Source organism: Neoarius graeffei, chromosome 20, assembly GCF_027579695.1.
Source record: "Neoarius graeffei isolate fNeoGra1 chromosome 20, fNeoGra1.pri, whole genome shotgun sequence".
Classification (NCBI taxonomy): Eukaryota; Metazoa; Chordata; class Actinopteri; order Siluriformes; family Ariidae; genus Neoarius; species Neoarius graeffei.
The window spans coordinates 57,820,205-57,841,984 of NC_083588.1; the positions used below are offsets into that span (position 1 = coordinate 57,820,205).

General features: G+C 38.9%; 1 protein-coding gene across 2 annotated transcripts in view; it reads right to left on the reverse strand.

Annotated features, from left to right (window-relative positions):
• The window catches only part of map3k14a (mitogen-activated protein kinase kinase kinase 14a), a 42,920-nt gene extending 21,581 nt beyond the window's left edge, over nt 1–21,339 (reverse strand). Inside the window, exon 1 of one of the 2 annotated variants that reach the window (XM_060902063.1) lies at nt 21,242–21,339. The gene's annotated coding sequence lies outside the window, so the exon portion shown is untranslated. The remainder of the gene's footprint in view (nt 1–21,241) is intronic. The other variant, XM_060902065.1, reaches the window with a different exon arrangement.
• Nucleotides 21,340–21,780: the final 441 nt, after the last annotated feature.

Genomic DNA, 21,780 nt, shown 5'->3' on the forward strand with positions numbered 1-21,780 from the left:
TCGACAGTAAGTGAGATGACGCTGAAGAAAGTAGAGGTTGTCTGATATAATTTATTCAAATTAGAGTAAACTACATTTTCCTAACTCACATTTAAAGGAACCGGCACAAGTGCAGTGCACTTTGTTGCTTTATTCATTACACTATGAACAATCATACTACATTTACCCCCCCACACTTTTTTTTTCTTCTTTTTTGAAGGTTTACAGTCAGGATGATTTATTAATTAACCACAATAGACGTTAGACCACAACTCTGACATGACACTCCTGTTTCGGTTTTGGTATAAAACACGCTTGAAGGGAAAACATTATGATTATTATTATTATTTTTATGGGTGTGGGCTTTGACATGACAGCATCGGAAACTGAACTGTGATGCCTGAAAGTCAACTGCAACAAATTAAAATGTTAATATTTTCCAAAGTTGAACAAAATAAGCCACTTCTCATATCCTTATTTTCTTCTGAAACCGTTTGGGGAAGTGAGAAACTTACAGTGATGACTGTATCACTCAGAGACAACAGTTAGTATATGCACAGTGTCTTGCAAAAGTATTCACACACACACCCCGGCGTTTGTCCTGTTTTGTCACAGTAGAAGCTGGAATTAAAATGGATTTTTCTTTTTTTTTTGGGGGGGGGGGGGGGGGGGGGGTTGGTTAGTGTCATTTGATTTACACAACATGTCTACCACTTTAAAGGTGCAAATTGTTTCTTAATTCATTTCAATTCCAGCTTGTAACGCGACAAAACACCAAGGGGGATGAATACTTTTGCAAGACACTGTGTATATATATTTATTCTGTCCACATTCACTGGATATGAGTAATCGTGCGCTCTGATTGGCTACTCTACTACTAGGCTATCAGCTCATATACCGTGAGTAGAGAAAAACAAAATGGCGGCGCGTGTTGCTGAACCAACTGAGGACGAAATAAAAACTCTACTTGAAAACAAAACCCAAAAAACAAACCAACAACAACAACAACAAAATATGGAATGAAAGTATATTATGGTAAGAACATATCTTTTTTTAACTTTTCAGAATTATTATTATTATTAGAGCATTTTTCACAAATTGCGACTGTCATTTCGCCGGTTTGTTTACATTCTAAGCGGAAATGATTTTGTCGGACGTTTTGTATGAAGTTTTTATTGATCGGATTTGCAAAAAATAAAAATGAAAATGCTCTGTTTCTCAAAATCCAGTGAATGTGGATAGAATAAAACAGTTATTCCACTCGATCTCGCTGTACATGGCTTATAGCCGACTCAGCTATCAGCTCATTTACGACTCGATTTCGTGGAATAACTGTTAAATATACACTACCTGTCAAAAGTCTGGACACACTTTCTAATCCAATGTTTTTTCTTTATTTTTATTAATTAAAAGTCACTTCATGTCTTAAAGTAATGATGGACTGTCATTTCTCTTTACTTAGTTGAGCGGTTCTTGACTTGAGGTGCGGAACTGGGCTATTTATTTATTACCTCGCCCAGGACGAAGTCCACCAGGGGGCGAGGTATTGTTTTCGGTCAGGTTTGTTTGTTTGTTTTATTGTTAATGATGTTACGGGAAAACGTCTGGACCAATCTTCATGAAACTTTCAGGATACATGGGCATTGGTCTCAAATAGAACCGCCAACATTTTGAGGGTCATCCGGTCAAGGTCAAGGTTTTTGTGGCTACTGCTGCATATAGAGGCGGTAGCCACTATGTCATTGTGCTGTAAGAATCTGAGTGTAACAATCGTGCAGTATGGTGTGAGAGCAGTACGGTGTGTTCTGATTGGCTGACAGTAGTACGGTGTGTTCTGACTGGCTGAGAGCAGCAGAGAATCAGAACCATGTTTATTGGACAAGTATGTTCACACACAAGGTCAAAATCAAGGTCAAGGTCACCAAAAAGGTCTAAATCGTTTTGTCGCGATATCGTCCTTCATATTCACCATAAGTGCTACCGGGCGAGGTTTGTTTTGCCAGGCAACACTTGTTTAGTATTTTTATTATTTACTATTTAATCTCAAACGCGGGCGGCACGGTGGTGTAGTGGTTAGCGCTGTCGCCTCACAGCAAGAAGGTCCGGGTTCGAGCCCCGTGGCCGGCGAGGGCCTTTCTGTGCGGAGTTTGCATGTTCTCCCCGTGTCCGCGTGGGTTTCCTCCGGGTGCTCCGGTTTCCCCCACAGTCCAAAGACATGCAGGTTAGGCTAACTGGTGACTCTAAATTGACCGTAGGTGTGTATGGTTGTGTGTGTCTATGTGCAGCCCTGTGATGACCTGGCGACTTGTCCAGGGTGTACCCCGCCTTTCGCCCGTAGTCAGCTGGGATAGGCTCCAGCTTGCCTGCGACCCTGTAGAAGGATAAAGCGGCTAGAGATGATGAGAAGAGAATCTCAAACGCATTCAGAAAGCAAGAAACTCGTTCACTAATTATCTTTTGACGAGGCACACCTGTTAATTGAAGAGCATTCCAGGTGACTACCTCATGAACTTGGTTAAGATAATGCCAGCAGTGGGCAAAGTGTCATCAAAATAAACGGTAGCTACTTTGAAGAACCTAAAATATGAAAAATTTTTTGTTTTTCACACTTTTTTTGTTTACCACATAATTCCATATATGGTCCATGTCTTATTTTATCGTTTTGATGTCTTTAGTATTGTTTGACAATGTAAAAAATACAAAATACAGAAAAACCTATGAACGAGCAGAGTAGGGGTATACAAATTTTGACTGGTACTGTAGAACAGACAATACAGGGTTCCTGACCAAGAACTGTTTGGGGGGTAGAACAGAAATTTCACAATTTCTCGCCCAATCGAATAAAGTTTGCACCACTGAAAAGGGAAGTAAAGATGGTTCTGGCTGCAGCACCCGGTAAACTGTGGTGAGCAACTGGGTGGGAGCTGAACATAGAGGAAATCACACACTCTTACAGTTTTCTACTCTAATGATAGGGTTCACTTCTTCATGGCCTGAAACTACAAACCACCCTGACCACTGGATATGAACATTCTCAAGCTCAGTACTGTGAATTACTAAAGCTGAACATGCACCATGTCTCATGTCTCTCTAACAGCAAAGAATGTCACCTCACTAAACCATCGCCACTTGATTCACGACACGATACGACCATATATCATTATGCAGTAGGTATATCTACTCATTTACTAAAGGTCTGTGGAAGCACGGGCGCAGATAGAGGGGGGGACGGGTGGGATTCGTCCCACCCAGATTTAAATTCACCTCGTTTGGTCCCCCCCACTTATAGGGAGGAAAAAACGTCTATGCTGTCTTTCTTTGCATAAGGCAAACCTCACGGAAAAATCAAAACACTAATTACCATTCGGTTTATTGAGGTGCACAGCAGTACATACACAGTTGCAACAACTCACATAAAACAAAACAAAGACTGATATTCGGTTGGTTGAGCTGCGCAGACTGCACAGGTTGCGAGCTCGAGCTTGGTTGCTATGGTTACCCACAACAAGTTTGACAGGCATATCGGGGACAGCTCCTCGTTCAGGATCCCAACACGGCATGATGAAGGGCGCCAAACCGAAAAGGCAGAAAACGACTGCATCGTTTTTTCAAAAAACAACGACTGTAAGTAAACTGTGCCTTACTTTGTCATATCACCTTGCAATTTTTTGATAGTCTGTTCAAAGTAATGTCGTAGTGAAAGTAAAATCGTACGGAACAGAGATGCCTTTCTGGTAGCCTCCTTCTTTCGGTGGTAGCCTGTAGATACAGTGCTCAGAAGGCAGTTTTAATGTTTAATCTGGCGTTCCCTGCCATAATTTCAGCGAGCATCAGAGTATATTCCTCGCACAACACATGTTGTTGGTGGGGTTGGGGTTGGTTTGCTGACAGCTTTGTCCCCCCCAGTTCAAAAAATGTATCTGCGCCCCTGTGTGGAAGTAAAAACACATGCATATGACAACATCAGGCAAAGAAATATTGTCACAGCGTCTACAGAGGATCGCGTCTCGTCCATTTGGTATTAAAGACAAAATATAGGGTACGGTCTACATCAGTATGACCAAAGGGCAGGCGTTACATTTGCAGAAGCCTGTTTCTGCATTATGAAGACAAAATAAAACCACTAATCTATTAACTTTCCTCAAAATTGCATGAAAATGAAACATGAAAGAATTTCTCCCATTTTTGTCTCGACATTAGAGCAGTAATAATGTTGGTTTCATGTTTATTTATTCATTGCATGTTCGCATTTCAGGTGCCAACAACATTTAAAGAGCCTGTAAAAAGATAACTACATTGTTAAAACATCTCACTGTTTTTAAAAGGCTTTAAGGCTTTATACTAATATTGCACTGGAATGTGCAGCAAAATTCAATTTGAGTTTGATTGAAATCCAAAATGACCATTTATCACAGGGAAAAACCTAATTTACAATGTTGGCTGCTCTCTGTACTGTGCATCATTTTAAACTCCGCCAGCATTGTTGGAGAAGGCTATGTTTTCACCTCCATTTGTTTGTTTGTCTGTTCACAACGTAACTCAAAAAGTAGTGACCAGATTTGGATGAAATTTGGAGGAAAGGTGAGCCATGGGCCACGGAACACTTGTTTCGATTTTGATGCAAATCCGGATATGTATGTGGATCAAGGATATTTTTGTCTGTTCCCAACATAACTCAAAACATAGCGACCAGATTTGGATGAAATTTGGCAGAAAGGTAAGCCATGGGCCAAGGAACAATTGATTAGATTTTGATGCAAATCCGGATATGTATGCGGCTCCAGGATATTTTTTACTTTTCCCAACGTAACTCAAAACATAGTGACCAGATTTGGATGAAATTTGGAGGAAAGATGAACCATGGACCAAGGAACAATAGATTCAATTTTAATGCAAATCCGGATATGTATATGGATTCAGGATCCCAACATAACTCCAAAAGTAGTGACCGGACTTGGATGAAATTTGGAAGAAAGGTGGACCATAGGCCAATGAACAATATATTAGATTTTGATGCTGATCTGGATATATATGTGGATCCAGGACATTTTTTACTTTTCCCAACATAACTCAAAAAGTAGTGAACGGATTTGGATGAAATTTGGCAGAAAGGTGAGCCATGGGCCAAGGAACAACTGTTTCAATTTTGATGCAAATCTGGCCATGTATGTGGATCCAGGATATTCTAATATGTAGCTTGGTGGAGGTATGGACTCTACTGAATGCCCTCCTAGTTTTGTAAATAAACCCCAACATCACTAACTACTAGGGTGCATCAGTTGCCCCCTAAAAATGAAAAGTTCCTCCGATCATGATGCATTTTTGTTTTTATGTTCCTTTTGGTAAGAAAACACACTGGGTGAAATATTTTGACAAAAGTCAAAAGTTTAATGGTGGCACCAGGAGCTCAAAGTTATGGAAAAAGCTGCTATTTTATGACTTTTATGACAAAATTTCGATCACTTTTCATGAAACATTATGGCACCTTATAGAGTATACCAAATATCTTAGATACACATGTTTAGTACATATTCTAAATATATTATCAAGCACAGTTTGAGTTTTAGCTGTTCATTGAATCATTGTTCAACTACTTTTAAACAATACAAATGTATTATGAATCACATTAATGCTTCTCAATCCCTTGCAAAGGTTCTTAACATGATCTCTGGCTCACAAGAAATCAATAAATGGAGTCCAACATTGTGATTCAAACCTTACGCGAAAACATAAAATAAGCGTTTTTTGGCAAAAAATGAACCTCATGGTGCCGCCATTAGACTTTTGAATATGGTCAAAAAATTTTACAGGATGTCTTTATTGGTGAAAAGGAACACCCAAACAAAAATGCATCAGATTTTATGAAAGTGAGGGCAACTGATGCACCCTACTAACTACACTCCTAATTTATCCCTCTTTATATGCGATCCAAGATTTTATCAGTTATCCAACACCCAAACAAACTTTTTCCTGAGATGAGTTCACAATTAGTATTGAGGAATATGTCATCCATCCATCCATCCATTATCTCTAGCCGCTTATCCTGTTCTACAGGGTCGGAGGCAAGCTGGAGCCTATCGGAATATGTCATATGAAATGGAAATCACTATAAACAAATTTGGTGTCTATGTATCTGTGAAATCCTGGTATCCATTTATAGTTATGCTTAATGTTTCAGAATGTGTGTGATAGCAAGTTAATTCCTGTTATTGCTTATGCTTACAAGTTACAGACCGTTACTAAACAATCAGATTCATGAATTCAGCAGTGGTGTGGTATAAGTTGAAATCTTACCGGAGGAAATAAAAACATTTGTGTTCCCACCCCATTGCATGACTATCGGTGAAAAAAAATGTGTTTGATACGTCGGAATGCATGAGAAAGACGGATCGCAGAGCTTCTCCTAATGGAAAACGGATGTTTTCTCTACCCTGATGTCCTGACAGAAGGAGTGTGCAGGAGTGGGAGGAGAGGAAGAGAGGAAAGTTTACACTCAGGATTGTGTGTAATAATCTGGTGGTGGGTGGGTGATGGGTGTATCAAAAAGGAACTGAGACTAGACAATGTGTGCGAGCAATGAGAAGTTCTTGGTTTAGCCAATAATAGGATCAATCACAGCTTTTCACATGGATTCGTGCATTCAGCGAGAGGATAATGGCACTGACAAGAATGTGCAATGGCTTGGGCACACATTCAAACGCTATTAAAAAAAAAAAAGACATTAAAATGCAGAACCAGGCAGAATGAGAAACACACACACACAGGGCTATGACTCATGTACGCCCACGCAGATATACAGGATGCTTAAGGCCTGAGTAAGACCCGCTCTGAGCTTTGTATCTGGGGCCCAGAGGAACCTAAAGCCCCAAAACCAGTCCTAACCTGCACCAGGCGACCTCTCCTTACCCCGTAGCCCCACTCCTTTCTACCCACAATCCTCTGGGACACTGATTACTTGAATAAGTTCCCTACATTTAGCTACCACCCACACAGATTACCCCAGCAGGGAGAAAGCGTGTATCTTTCAGTCTTTAAATCATATCCACCTCTCTTGGGGTACCAAAAAACATCCAGTACAGGAAGTTTTTTTTTTTTTTTTTTTTAAATTCTGCAACATGCAACACTGACACACCTATTAGTGTGACTTTTTACACTGCCTAGGTGTTTTAAGTCAGCTCTTAATCCCCAAAAACCTCAAATTTATTTAATAATCCTTCTCAAAATGCAACTATTAAAGCTTTCACTTTCCTTTCTTCTTTGCAATATACAGACTGAATTACAGTATGTTCTTTCAGCATTACGTTCTTTATTCAGCATTTTACATTCTGAATTACGTACAAAGTAATTTTTTACTTTATAACTTGTTCGAAATATTTTACTCCTTTAAAATCCTTTTCTTTCTCTTTTTTAATAAAGGTCTATTGTGTCCTATTTCCAGTATCTGATTACAAGTCACTACTACTACTACTACTACTACTACTACTACTAATAATAATAATAATAATAATAACGAGATAGAGACTGTGACTAAAGTCACAGTAATTTGCGCTCGCTGTTACAAACCTGGTCAGCATAATCTATAGATCCGGAACGATAAGAGATAGAGAATGAGAAAGAGTGAGGAAAAGTTGCGCCCTGCCTCTTTTGCTGAACAAAATAAAAAATAAAACTGATTGAAAAAATCATGAAAATTGACAAGAGTTATAAGTGATTGAAAAAAATCCCATTTTTCATGGATCATTCCGGTTCAGTGATCCAGATCAGTACCAAAAGTCATAGCAATGTAATTCAGCCCAGCGGTATTCATCATGCAATATTTGGTGATGACTGGTTGAAAACCGAGGGGGAAATAGCATCCTAAAAACCATTAGGATAATAATAATAATAATAATAATAATAATAATAATAATAATAATTCTGTACACTCGTACACTAATGGTTGTCAATATTTATGATCATCATACATCTTCGAAGAGAACAAATGTTTGAGAAACGATCATTATTATTATAATACTTGTGTATTCAGCCATTAGTTTGATTTCTGATTGAGACAAAGTGCCAAAGAATACCTACTGCATATGAAATATCTGACAAAGAACTTCATCTACACTTTAAACTCGTGCATGTTTGCAAAGAAACAGGATTTACACCCGAGTCCTGGTTTTCAGAAATGTTTCCGCTGGATACTCGATGCTGAACTTCTCAGCATGGACATTTTCCAGCTGCTGTGGCAACCTCGACTAAACACGGGATACACAAGGACACCTGTTTGCTCTGAGCAGCTATAAATATAACATGGATACAAATGGATATATCCAGTTTGCTATGCGGGCTGTGAGCGTTTCTGTAACTACACACGCTTCCATTCATATTTCACGTTCATTCAGCAGCAGCATGTATAATGTTATGGCATGTTATGACTCGAAAGGATGTAATAGAATAATTCTCATCGATGCAAATTCATAAGAATCTGCACACGCCGACTCAACCCACACTTTCTCGGTAAAATAATAAACTGCATTTGTTTTGTCTTGTAAATTTCAAGACAGAGAAAGAAATGAGAGGCTGATGCTGCTGTAACACAAGTAATAAGAGGAACTTTTATATAAGGGACATGCTCTGATGGGAAAATAATCAACATTAGGGTGGTATCAGGAACTCCACTTCTCGTCAGGCCACATCACTCCACCCTGCTGTTGACTGTTTTCCCGAGAATAGCACGCCGCATGTGCATGACTTACTTATTAAGTATAAAATAATAATTAAAAAAAATCTTGACCTTTACATTTCATTCCTACTCATTTTCTCTGAGACTCATATGAGCATACGTTTACGTTTGCTTTTAACGAATGCCTTAAAGTTACTTATGCACGATCAATTTTACTTCCATCATCTTTCTATTTATTTGTTAGGCGCTTTTTAAGTAAATTGTACAAAATATATCTCACAAACAAATGGTTAACTCTTTGAAACAATTAACAGTTATTCCACGAAATCAAGTCGTACGTGAGCTGACAACCGACGAGGCGCGTAGCACCGAGTCGGCTATAAACCATGTACGACGAGATTGAATGGAATAACTGTTTTATTCTACTCACATTCACTGGATTATGACAAACAAAGCATTTTTATTTTTTGCAAATTCGATAAATAAAAACTTTATACAAAACGTCCGATAAAATCATTTCCGCTTTCAATGTAAACAAACCGGCGAAATGACAGTCGCAATTTGTGAAAAATGCTATAATAATAATAATAATAATAATAATAATAATAATAATAACTCTTGAAAAATAAAAAAGATACGTTCTTCCCATCAAATACTTTAATTCCATATTTTGCTGCTTTTTTTTTTGTTGTATTTTTTGTGGTTTTGTTTTTGAGTAGAGTTTTTATTTCAGGAAAAGAAGGAAATTCGGCTATTAAAGTACTTTGAAGAAACTGGTGGGTCGGTGAAGGAAGACTGAATGGACGACACATTGTAACAAACACAAGGTGATTGTTTTCCATCCTCGGTTGGTTCGGCAACACGCGCCGCCATTTTGTTTTTCTCTACTCACGGTATATGAGCTGATTTCCTACACTGTAAAAAAAAATAGTTGAGAATACTTGAAATTTCAAGGCAACAGTCTGCATTAAGAATTTTATGTTTTGCCAATGATGTGCCCATGATAATCCAAACTATGATAAAACTGTTATCTTTATTAAGAATTCTTAATTAAGTCAATTTTCAATTCCTCATTCTGCCAACATAGATTTCTCTTTTTGCTGAACAGTGGCATTCACAGTAGTGCAAAAAGGCAATCACAATTTTTTTGGGGGGGGCTTTTTTCACCTCTATTTGGATAGGACAGCGTAGAGAGAGGAAATGAGCAGGAGAGAGATCAGGAAATGACCTCAGGTCGGAACCGAACCCGGGTCCCCGGATTTATGATATGGCGCCTTATCCACCTGAGCCACGACGCCCCTGAGGTTATCACAATTTATCATTAAACCATACATGCCTTTTTTCATTGTTCTACACAATTACAAAAATTTTTAAAACCCACGTCATAGGTATGGCGTTGTGGCTCAGGTGGATAAGGCGCCATACCATAAATCCGGGGACCCAGGTTCGATTCCGACCCAAGGTCATTTCCCGCTCATTTCCTGTCTCTACACTCTCCTATCCAAATAAAGGTGAAAAAAAGCCCCCCAAAAAAGTCTGATAACCTCAATTGCCTTTTTGTACTACTGTGAATGCCACTGTTCAGCAAAAAGAGAAATCTATGTTGGCAGAATGAGGAATTGAAAATTGACTTAATTAAGAATTCTTAATAAAGATAACAGTTTTATCATAGTTTGGATTATCATGGGCACATCATTGGCAAAACATAAAATTCTTAATGCAGACTGTTGCCTTGAAATTTCAAGTATTCTCAACTATTCTTTTTTTACAGTGTAGTAGTAGAGTAGCCAATCAGAGCGTGCGATTGCTCATATCCAGTGAATGTGGATAGAATAAATTGAAATGCACATTAATACAATTCAGTATACAGCCCCAATATCTTCAGTGGAATAAACAGCAGTGCTGGATATTTTGACGGAACTTAGTACATTTAGTGGAGGAACAACACCGTCATCAATAAGCCATGCAAAGTATAACAACTCTGAGGATTCATATCTCCGGTGTAAAATTCAAGTTGCATTCCTGTTTGATCCATAAATCTCAGAACTGAACTCATGTTTGCATAAAATTGTACTGTTTATCTCCAAATTACTCATTTACTCTGTTCACCCTGAACCAAGAATGCTACATGTGATCTGATTCAAAGTTAGACGCATGCACTGAGTCGCTTTTACATGTATACACGTGTACATAGAGCTAAGTGTTTAACTCGTAATGATGAACCATGTATAACCACAAGACTTTTCTTGCATCAGCCACATTGGTCAACATGCGCTGTGACTCCAACAAACATGTTCAGAAAATAGAATCAGTTTATTCTAATCCGACTGATATACACAGAACTGTGCAAAAGTCTTCGGCACCCTACTTTTTTGCGTTTCCATACAAACTTTGGTCTCGATTTCTATTTTATGACTTCTACATTATCAAGTCAAAACATTACAAAAGCATTTTAGAGTTCCAAACGTTCGTTTTCCAGCACAAAATTAAATGTTACAGAAAAAAAAAATTTGTATCTGAGATCTGAGCGGCATATTACTGAAAAGTGCGTTCTACATTCCATAAGAGCGCACTTTTCAGATTAAAAAAGAAAACATAATGAAGGCTGCTGGGTTTTGGTGCAAAATGAAGACGCGAGTGTGACAGTCAAAGTGTCCAGAAGAACTGGGGCTGGTTCTGTAAGATGCTCAGTAAAACCTACAGCTCATTTCCGCATAAAACTGCACTCACTGGACCTGAAACCATTTTTTTTTTAAAGGAGCAATTCCAGCGTTATGGACGTGACACTTGAACTCAAAACGGCAACAAATGACCCAGTGCATGTTTTATTGTCTCCCAGTATTTAAACAGGTGTTGCATATTTTAAGGCTGTACCATACTGGAGAAGCGATAGAACAAGAACAATTCCCATAGTACGTCTAGGGCATGCCAGAAAATGCCAATAAAAGATGCGTTATGGATGTGACAGAAAAAGTATCACTTTTCTTGGGTGACTGTACATTTTTATCAAACTCTGTGAAATCGTAAACCTAATGTCGAAATGGAGATATCCATTTGATAGAGGGGTCCAAGGTGAATATTAAAAAATCTTTGTTTAAAATGTTTTGTATTTCATGCAGAGTTTCGGAAGGAAAAGTCAGCGTTATGGATGTGACGAAATTCCGTTATGGATGTGACGCGTCTGAAATAGACATGGCATATGTTTAGAAAATCAGCAATTTAACCACCATAACCCTTTGAAAAACTCTAAATATCAGCTAAAACTATCAAAGTTCTTAAATAATATTTAGGATGGCTATTGTTTTGCTGTTTTGTGGATTTTAGCATACATTTCTGTGGCTTGTGGCAATAATACAGAATTGTACATGATCAAAGTTGATTTTAGCTTGGGGTTTACATTATAAGAAAGAAAGACTGACAGTGACATATTAGGTTGGTTACAAATTGGTTCAACTTATTCACATCTGTAAAATACAGGCCTAGGTGAGATCTCTGGGAGTGGTTTTGATGTATTACATGCTGCTTTATTTTTGCATGGTGAGGTTGACATTTACATGGAATTGCCCAAAGCAAAGGGTCGTCTCACACCAAATACTGACTTTGTTTCATTTATTACAGCTTACTGCTTTTGTTTATAGTTTTTTTTTCCATGTTGAAACATTTAATTTCATTATTTTTAAGCCATTTCTGCTCTTTACATGTGCCTAAGACTTTTGCACAGTACTGTATACAAGAACATTTTATTCAGATTAATAATCTGATCTATCAATCGGATTATTAACAGATTATTTGACTGCAGTATACGTAGCTGTTTAGTATTCTGAAATCACTTCCTCTTTGTTTTCCTGGTTGAAAATGGTGCGCTTCTTTGACCACTTGGATCTTCAGCAGCATTTTCTATAATTTACCCACTTTCTTGATGTAAATTTGAACACAATATCATGGAAAGATTTTCTTTCTTTTTTTTTGTATGACACTGCTCACAATATCCTCATGCAAAAGGTGACAGTGTTTAAGTAACTTTCAAAACTTTTCTTGGCGTATGTGTAACTTTAGGAACAATTCTGGAGAAATCCAGTTAATTCTAATACCAATAGATGACATTTATTTCATGTTAACACATAAACGATCACTTAACGCCCAGATAAATCCTGATAAACATAAACATCTTGGATGGCCGAAGACATTTTGCACAGTAATGTAAAACTATTATGGCATACTGTAACAAGACAATGTTAAATATTCTACAAATGAATGAATGAATGAATGAATGAATGAATGTTTAAAAAGTAGTAAAATATTACAACCCCGATTCCAAAAAAGTTGGGACAAAGTACAAATTGTAAATAAAAACGGAATGCAATAATTTACAAATCTCAAAAACTGATATTGTATTCAGAATAGAACATAGATAACATATCAAATGTCGAAAGTGAGACATTTTGAAATTTCATACCAAATATTGGCTCATTTGTAATTTCATGACAGCAACACATCTCAAACTAGATAGAACTCGACGCCAACAGCGTCGATGGGGATGCCTCCGCCCGGTAGACTACACACCTTATTAAGTTGTGATTTGGGGATGGACATTTGACCTCAAAGTAATCGTGACCTGGTGAAATTACTTGTATTAGCCTTGGAGATATTGTGTTCACAAGGTTTTTGGACAGACATTTGACCTCACAGTGACCTTGACCTTAGACCTTTTGATCTCAAAATCTAATCAGTTCATGTTTGTCCCAAAGTGCACAAATGGTGAAAGTTTGGTGAAATTCCTTTCATTAGCCTTTGAGATATCGCGTTCACAAGGTTTCGGGATGGACGCACGCATGCACGGACGCACGGACAGACGGACAGCCCGAAAACATAATGCCTCCTGAACCTTATGGTGGCGGAGGCATAAAAAGTTGGGACAGGAGCAATAAGAGGCTGGAAAAGTTAAAAGGTACAAAAAAGGAACAGATGGAGGACCAAATTGCAACTCATTAGGTCAACTGGCAATAGGTCATTAACATGACTGGGTACAAAAAGAGCATCTTGGAGTGGCAGCGGCTCTCAGAAGTAAAGATGGGAAGAGGATCACCAATCCCCCTAATTCTGCGCCGACAAATAGTGGAGCAATATCAGAAAGGAGTTCGACAGTGTAAAATCGCAAAGAGTTTGAACATATCATCATCTACAGTGCATAATATCATCAAAAGATTCAGAGAATCTGGAAGAATCTCTGTGTGTAAGGGTCAAGGCCGGAAAACCATACTGGGTGCCCGTGATCTTCGGGCCCTTAGACGACGCTGCATCACATACAGGCATGCTTCTGTATTGGAAATCACAAAATGGACTCAGGAATATTTCCGGAGAGCATTATCTGTGAACACAATTCACCGTGCCATCCGCCGTTGCCAGCTAAAACTCTATAGTTCAAAGAAGAAGCCGTATCTAAACATGATCCAGAAGCGCAGACGTCTTCTCTGGGCCAAGGCTCATTTAAAATGGACTGTGGCAAAGTGGAAAACTGTTCTGTGGTCAGACGAATCAAAATTTGAAGTTCTTTATGGAAATCAGGGACGCCGTGTCATTCGGACTAAAGAGGAGAAGGACGACCCAAGTTGTTATCAGCGCTCAGTTCAGAAGCCTGCATCTCTGATGGTATGGGGTTGCATTAGTGTGTGTGGCATGGGCAGCTTACACATCTGGAAAGACACCATCAATGCTGAAAGGTATATCCAGGTTCTAGAGCAACATATGCTCCCATCCAGACGACGTCTCTTTCAGGGAAGACCTTGCATTTCCCAACATGACAATGCCAAACCACATACTGCATCAATTACAGCATCATGGCTGCGTAGAAGAAGGGTCCGGGTACTGAACTGGCCAGCCTGCAGTCCAGATCTTTCACCCATAGAAAATATTTGGCGCATCATAAAACGGAAGATACGACAAAAAAGACCTAAGACAGTTGAGCAACTAGAATCCTACATTAGACAATCGTGGGTTAACATTCCTATCCCTAAACTTGAGCAACTTGTCTCCTCAGTCCCCAGACGTTTACAGACTGTTGTAAAGAGAAAAGGGGATGTCTCACAGTGGTAAACATGGCCTTGTCCCAACTTTTTTGAGATGTGTTGTTGTCATGAAATTTAAAATCACCTATTTTTTCTCTTTAAATGATACATTTTCTCAGTTTAAACATTTGATATGTCATCTATGTTCTATTCTGAATAAAATATGGAATTTTGAAACTTCCACATCATTGCATTCCGTTTTTATTTACAATTTGTACTTTGTCCCAACTTCTTTGGAATCGGGGTCATATTTCCAAATGCATGAGCAAGATTTTTACTTGCTTGCAACAAACATACCAGATGGAATTCAGGGAAAACTGGACTCCATTGTTGCAAAGAACTATTACAGGAGGGCTACTTTTAACAAACGTGAAAATATTCCAGCATTTTCCAAACGACAAAATGTTATATCGTAATAAAGTTATAAACAATGCATTACATTCAGTCTTACAAGTATTAAATGTAAAGTCAGTTAGCATCATGTATCTTAATATGATTGTAATGTAGGCTATATGAAAATATGAAGTGTGCAGGGGCACCGTATTTTTTTTTCCCCATACAAACTTTGTTATAGATTTTCATTTCATGACTTCTACATTATAGTCAGTACAAAACATTTTCGATTCCAGACTAGAAAATCACTCGGAGAGCGCAGACCTCCGCCAAGAATCCTTTAAAAAAATCCGGGATCCGGAAGGTGATCCGGATCACCGCCAAAATTTAATGGATTGTTACTTGTGCCCAGTCACACCTCTGGAAAAAATTTCAGATCAATACGTTCATAACTTTTTCCGTAATGTTGCTAACAGACAAACCAACAAACAAACAAACCAACGCTACCGAAAACATAACCTCCTTGGTGGAGGTAATTAGTTTTCCTGCACAAAAGTAGTGCGACAGAAAAATGTTTGTATGTCAGTAAAGAAAGCAGCTTATTACAAAAGAGACAACTTTTCAGACAAAAAGCATAATGAAAGTAGCTGGGTTGTTATTTTGAATGCAAAAAAAAAAAAAAGATGACTAAGACGCAAGTGTCAGTCAAAGGCCGAATCCCATTTCACCCCTTGGACCAACCCCTTGGCCCTTCCCCTCCATTTTGCGCGTTCACGTGAAGGGGTAGGGGTATCCCAATCCCAGTTAACGCGGAGGGGTAGGGGAAGGGGTAGGGCTTCTGTACCCCTCCAAACGGAGATTTTCCTGGAGCTGACTCCGAACGAAGGGGTTTGAGTGATTTCCCACAATGCCATGCGGATTTCAGCGAGATTTCATGCGGATTTCAGAAAGATGGCGGTTCCCGCGGCGAAAGATTGTCATAAATGTATTTTCTCCATTATTTACGTGTTTTAAGTTGTTATCCAGAGGAAACACGCCGCTTGATTCGCTTTCGAGCTGAGAATGAGCAGCGATTTCTGAAATCCAAGCTGCTGCTAAAAAGCTTTGGGAGTGAGTATTGTTTTCGGTTGCTTGACTGCGTACGTTTTGTTCTGTTATTCTCGCTTTTATTGTTTACATGAGTGTTCTGACACCTCATTCTGTCGGATGTGGTGCACGAAGCGCCAAAGATATCCCATTCAGTGGTGTTAGTTAACAAATCACACCCTGCCAGCAGAGATTTCTGGCTCTGACTGTAGCGGCTGGTCGCAGCCAATGACGCATTTGGTCGCGTTTTGCTAACGTAAACGCTGACGGAGGTACGCGATGACGTATGCGATCGTTGAAGGGCTATCCCAATACGTAGGGGTTCAATTTCAAGCCCTATTCCTTGTAGCTCAGTTTCAAGGGGAAGGGCCAAGGGGAAGGGGGAGGGGTAGGGGAAGGGGTAGAAATTAGAATTGGGATTGGGCCAAAGTGTCCAGAAGAACTGAGGCTTGTTCTGTAAGATGTTCAATAAAACTTAAGGCCAATTTATGCTGACAACGCAGTCCTCGCAGATGGCGTCGCAGATGGCGTCTGCGTAGCCCCCCCACCTTCGCAGACGCTCTGCGCGCACCTCCCAAAAATTGTGACCACCGCAGAAGCCTCGCAAACAGCGTCGCAGACAAGAGGGCTCTGATTGGTCCACTCCAGGTCCACTCTACATCCGCTGTACACGCACTTCCGCTTCCCTACTTTCCCAGTTTGTTTTGTTTTCACTACCGCCATTTTTAAAAACACGAGCGAAGATGGAGCAGCACGAAGAGCGGTTGATCGAGGAAGTGAGGAAGTACAGACATCTATACGACTCCAGTTCTAGTCATTATAAGTAACCGGAGGATAAACACTCCACTAACCACACCCACCAACTACTCCTAGCGATTTCGCGACTTCACGCCCCCTTGCGTTGTGGCGGTGAATAACATCGCGCACGCCTATTACTCCCCGCTCAACGATAAATTACAACTGTCTGCGAAAAGCTATCTGCGAAAGCCTTGTCGCAAGAGCATGCAGAGGCCCTTACAGCTCGTTTCCTTATAATATTATAATAAACCTGCATTAATCATATCTGGGACGAGTATTTTTATTTTTTTTTAAAACCAAAAGATCATCACACTAAACACTGACTGACTTTGTTTCATTTATCACTGTTTACTACTATTTATTGTGGTTTTTTTATCTAGAAACCTTGAATTTCATTACTTTTGAAAGTATATTTTCTCAAAAGCATTTCTTTGCATGTGCTGAAGACTTTTGTACAGGATTGAGTTCTGCGCAAAAGTTTTAGACCCCCTGTTTTTTTTTCCATACAAACTTTCTTACAGTTTCTATTTTACAGATAATTATCGATAATTACATATTATCGAGTCGAAACAGTACAAAAACATTTTAGAGTCCAAACGTTTGTGTTCCAGAACAAAATGAAATGTTACAGGAAGAAAAAAATTTGTATCTGAGTAGGATATTACACAAGAGAGGACTTTCCAGATTAAAACAACAAAACATAATGAAGGCTGCTGGGTTTTGGTGCAAAATGAAGAAGCGAGTGTGACAGTCAAGGTGTCCAGAAGAACTGTGGCTGGTTCTGGAAGATGCTCAGTAAAACCTACAGCTCATTTCCGCATAAAACTGCACTCATTGGACCTGAAATTATTATTATTTTTTTTTAAAGCAAAGGGAAGTTTGTCTCACACCAAATATCGACTTTGTTTCATTTATTATGGCTTAATACTGTTTGTAGTATATCTTTTAATGATGAAACATTTCATTTCATTATTTTTAAGCCTTTATTTTTACAGATTTCTATTTTATGACGTCTTCTTCCCAGAAGCTGTGAGACTAATCAACACTAAGCAGCTCTGATGCTGCCTCCTCCACTCCCCTCATTTTGCATTTTGCACATATTGAAGTTTTTACTGTTCACCTGAACACTTTCTAATCACGGTTGCACTATTTTCTATTCTATTTTTAATTTTAATTCTTTTATTTATATCCGCTGCTGGCCCTGAGGCACAAATTTCGTTTCCATGTGAAACATGCAAATGACAATAAAGAACCTTGACCTTGATTTTTTTTGGTCTCTAACATTTCTTTACATGTGCCTATGACTTGTGTACAGTACTATATATATATATATATATATATATATACACTACCGTTCAAAAGTTTGGGGTCACCCAGACAATTTTGTGTTTTCCACGGAAAGTCACACTTTTATTTGCCACCATAAGTTGTAAAATGAATAGAAAATATAGTCGAGACATTTTTCTGAGCATTTAATCGACCCCACAAATGTGATGCTCCAGAAACTCAATCTGCTCAAAGGAAGGTCAGTTTTATAGCTTCTCTAAAGAGCTCAACTGTTTTCAGCTGTGCTAACATGATTGTACAAGGGTTTTCTAATCATCCATTAGCCTTCTGAGGCAATGAGCAAACACATTGTACCATTAGAACACTGGAGTGAGAGTTGCTGGAAATGGGCCTCTATACACCTATGGAGATATTGCACCAAAAACCAGACATTTGCAGCTAGAATAGTCATTTACCACATTAGCAATGTATAGAGTGGATTTCTGATTAGTTTAAAGTGATCTTCATTGAAAAGAACAGTGCTTTTCTTTCAAAAATAAGGACATTTCAAAGTGACCCCAAACTTTTGAACGGTAGTGTATATACAGGTAGTCGTCGACTTACGACTGCATTTGGTTACGACTGACCGGTCGTAAACCGATCTGGTCGTAAGTCGGCCTATGTTAAATGAACGTAAGTATATTGTGATGTGTAATGATATTGTAATCATCTTAAAGTCTTATTTTATCAACATTTTCTTATTTCATTACCTTGGCTCATTATTTGGTTTAAGTCAAACACTGCATACTCAGGGGTGAAAGTAACTTTTATTTCTTGCCAGTATATCATTTTGAGCCATAGTGCGCGCACACAGCGTGCGCCGAAAAATACACCTAATTATTTATTATTGTCTACTTTTCAAGCATTCACTAGGACTTCTTATCACTCAGTAGTACTAGTATAGTACTTTTTTATCACACTATCACTCTTTCATCCACCTGTATCAGTTTTTGATTATAAATAAATTGCAAACACATCATTTCAACAACACAATCGTTTTAATTAAATTTTTTTTTCGCTGAACAGTTGAAAACTAACTTTTCATTTTGGACATTGGACACAGAACAGTGTAACAGAACAGAAAAGTGAAAGTTACTTTAATCACCAGCTGCGCACGTTATAGCACAAGATCTGGTTAAGCCGTACGCGCGCTGTAGCTCGCTCGTTGTTTGTCCAGCAAAACACTGCACACATAATAGAAGAGGCTGGATGCAGTGTTGCCAGATTGGGCGGTTTTAAGTGCATTTTGGCAGGTTTTGAACATATTTTGGGCTGGAAACCGTCAGCAGTATCTGGCGACACTGGCTGGATGCTGGGCGCTGCCAGGAGCTGGGGCGGAAACTGTCGTACGCTCAGCTAGCTCAGCTGGGAAACACTTGCCAGTCATAACCAGAAGGTCGTAAAGTCAATCGGTCGTAAGTCGCATAGGTCGTAAGTCGACGACTACCTGTATATATATATACTGTATGTACACACAGCGTATGGACAATTGAGATCTGAAAGCACAACCTCCTAAGTATACATCTGTTAAAAGGTTAATTACTCTGGAAGTTAAAGTGCATATCACGGGTAAATTCAGGAGCAAGATCAATGTAATTCTCCTATTTTATATTAAACTTTGGTCAAATATCTGTCACATTTTGCATTTTCTGCAATTTTTTTTACCTTGCGCAATACCAGAAAAATTCAGTTGAAATCAAGCCATTTGAGGCGAATTGGTCCGCCTCTGAAAAACTTGCCATTTGGATTTCCCGGCAAACATTGATTTTCGTGACGTCGCGTGCGGGACGCCTCCCTCTGAATCCTACGTCAGCGCTGGTTTGTTTATGAGAAAACGACCTGGTGGTTTTCTGCAAATTTCTTCAACGTTATCACGTAATTATTAAAATGGTTAACAGATGTATCGTCGGAGGGTGTAGCAACACCAATCATGATGGGATTAGTACTCATCGTTTTCCAAAAGACCGGACAATGAGAGAGAAATGGGAGCGCTTGGTTTGGTCTACACAGGCTGTGCACTGAAACCGTGCAAAGCTCGCGCAGCCTGCTGGCGCTTCCGCAGGTGACGTCACGAATCTGGCTCCAGACTCCCTTGGGATTTTTCCAGACGTGTTTTGTTATTTCATTTTTTTCTGCTGGAGACGGCACTCAACCCTTGTGGATGAGTGTGTAAAGGGACATGCTTTCATATAAAAAAAACACGAAATTGGTCCAGAATATGCCCTTTAAGAAAACATGTCCAAAGGGAATTTCATCTCACACCAAATATCGACTTTGTTTCATTTATTATGGCTTACTGTTGACTGTTTATAGTATTTTTTATGACATGTGCCTAAGACTTGTGCACAGTACTGTATGTATGTATATATATATATACAGTGCATGGACAATAGAGATCTGATAGCACAACCTCCTGAGTATACATCTGTTAAAGGGTTAATTACTCTGGAAGTTAAGAGAACATGTCCAAATAGAACCTGTTTCTCATTAAATCTAAGCCCAGCCTACTTCCTTAACTTACTTCTAATTAAATAAAAGTTACTTTCCACAAAAATAAAGAACAAAAACAGGATCTATAGGTATACAAACCCGGGTTCAGACATTAATGACAACAGACCTACAAGAGGAAATCATTCTTGCTTCCTGGTACAAGACTGAGTTTTCAGTATCTTTCTATAACTTCATACAAACCCGTTAAAAAGGCTTAAATGTTGATGTTTATAGATGTATATGTACGTATTGAACATCTGTAAACGCGTCATGTTACCAAATAATCCGGTATAAAGTTAGTTCTGGTTCTAACCCCGGGCTGAATGATGTCATGTTAAAGTCAGGCACTTCCGCCTCCTCTGTCCTCCGCCATTTCACAGCTCGAATGTTTCAAAATGTAACCGAACTAAAGTCTGTTATCGCGAATTCGTATTCAAACCGAAGTTTTTGATCAATATAGTCGCAATGTGGACGAGTTAAAGTGAGATTGACTTACCTACTGGTGTAAATTTCGTGTAAAACTGTGGTGTGCTGGCCTGGGGCGGTTTCTTCCCTTCTCTCTCCGCCAGATGTGCTTCCCTTCAGCAGGAGGAAGCTGATGGCGGTAACCATAAGAGGAGGTGGGATGGAGAATCAGAGTCGCAGCAAATATGCAAACATGTACAGAGCCCCGAAAGTCTCAAAAAGTGATTTAAGTCACTTCGTTAAGGCGATTTAAATGACTTGTGCGCACAAGATAAATAACAAGATGAACCTGTTCCCACAAGATAAATAACGTTTGTACACAAGATATATAACTTGTGCACATATAAATCACTTGTTCCTACAAGATAATAACTTGTACACACAAGATAAATACAAAATAATAACTTGTGCACACAAGATAATAACTTGTGCAAATATAAATAACTTATTCCCACAAGATAATTCCTTGTGCACACAAGATGAATAACAAAATAATAACTTGTTCCCACAAGATAATAACTTTTGTATACAAGATAATAACTGGTGCAAACATAAAGAACTTATTCCCAC